The sequence below is a fragment of the Petaurus breviceps genome, unplaced genomic scaffold (genome assembly GCF_028583685.1).
Source record: "Petaurus breviceps papuanus isolate PSGF00001 unplaced genomic scaffold, PetGlider_PUasm1.0 313, whole genome shotgun sequence".
NCBI lineage: Eukaryota > Metazoa > Chordata > Mammalia > Diprotodontia > Petauridae > Petaurus > Petaurus breviceps.
This window is the reverse complement of record NW_027186073.1, coordinates 868,447-870,466: the sequence shown is the minus strand read 5'-3', so window position 1 is coordinate 870,466 and position 2,020 is coordinate 868,447.

Genomic DNA, 2,020 nt, shown 5'->3' with positions numbered 1-2,020 from the left:
ACTTAATGGCCATATTCCTGGCTTAGAGTGAATGTCAATGGTAACTGTTTCTCTTTGGAACAGCAATCCTCAGGGTCTTTCCCTCCTAGCCTGATATCTTTCTTTCTTTTTTGCTAATTAAAGGGGCCATCCCTTGACTCACTTCTTAAAAAACCTATTCACTGAATGGGTGTCACCTCACCCTAAGGTGAGGTCTTGAAAAGGCCTTAGCCTAAAAGGTCCAGGGTCTCTGATTTCATTCTGGTCATCTCCAGTCATCCTGATGAATATCTGGTCACTGGATCCAGATGGCTCCAGAGAAGAAAGTGAGTTTGGAGACCTTGCACAGCGCTCCCTTACTCATATCAAAGTTAATTGCAAGTCATGTCATCATTTCCCTGATACCATGGTCCTCTTTGAAAACAAAGGACAAACACAACAAATGCTTTCATTCCTCCTTAAATGATTCCCCTATCCCACTCCCCAGAGAAGCTATCCCCAAATCTCTATTTTCTTCTCCTCTGTTCTTCCTCAAATCCCTCACATCTCCTCCGTCCCCACCTCTCATCTGAAGATCTTGCTTCTCTTCCTGGAAAAAGATGTGGCCACTCAACATGAACTTCTTCCCCTTTTCTCTTCATCTCAAAAATTCTTGCAAGCATCTCACACTTTTTGTTCCTTTCATCATTTTTTAAAGCAATTGGGGTTAAGTAACTTGCTCAAGGTTACACGGCCAGTTATTTTGTGTAGGTGTTAAGTATCTGAGGCTGGAACCGATCCCAGGTCTCCTGCCTCTGGGGCCGGCACTCTTATTCACTGTATCACCTGGCTGCCCCCATCATTGTGTTTTATGAAGAACTGGCCCTGCTCCTTGCCACAGTCAATCTATTTATCTGTGAACTTTATCTTGCCTTCAACCAACTTTTCCTCAAGATTGTGCCAGCAATATTCCCGTCACTAAGAATCTGTTATCTCTATCAACAGGTTCCTTCTTTACTATATTAAAACATAACAAGTCTTTTCCATCCTTAAAAACATCACTAGACCATACCATTCTCTCTTTTTAAAATTTATTTTTATTTAAAAAAATTCTTTTTTATTTTTTCCAATTTATTTATTTGTTTTTTGTTTTCAACATTCATTTCCACAAGATTTTGAGTTAAAATTTTTCTCCCTGTCTTTCCCCTACCACTCACCCCAAAATATCAAGCCTACTGAATACCCATTCCCCCAATCTGTTCTCTCTTATATTCTCCCCCAATCCTACCCTTAACTTTCTAGTAAGGCCAGATTGATTTCTGTACCCCAGTGCCTGTATATCTTGTATCCCAGTAGCATGTAAAAACACCCTTTTTTTAACATTTATTTTTGAAACTTTGAGTTCCAGTGTCTTTCCCTTCTTCCCTCCTCATCCACCCTCACTGGGAAGACAAGCAATTTATCATAGGTTGTACATGTGTAGTTATGCAAAACATTTCCATAGAGTTATATTGTGAAAGACTAATTATATTTCCCTCCATCCTATCCCACCCCCCACTTATTCTATTTTCTGCTTTTACCCTGTCTCTTTCAAAAGTGTTTGCTTCTAAATACCCTCTCCCCCAATCTGCCCTCCCTTCTATAATCCCCCTTCTTATCCCCTTCCCCTTGCTTTCCTGTAGTGTAAGATACCCAATTGAATGCATATGTTATTCCCTCCTTAACCCAAATTCAAAGAGAGTAAGGTTGACCCATTCCATTTCACCTTCCTGCTCTTCCCCTCCATTGTAACACTACTCTTTTGCCTCTTTTATATGAGATAATTTACCCTAATCTATCTCTCCCTTCATCCTTCTCCCAATATATTCCTCTCTCACCTCTTAATTTTATTCTTTAGATATCATCCCTTCCTATTCAATTCATACTGTGCCCTCTATCTATGTATACATGTACACACATATGCACACACAATATTTATACACACAAACACCCTCCTATACATATACATGTATTTATACATACATATATATATATATATATTCCCTTCAACTATCATCATATT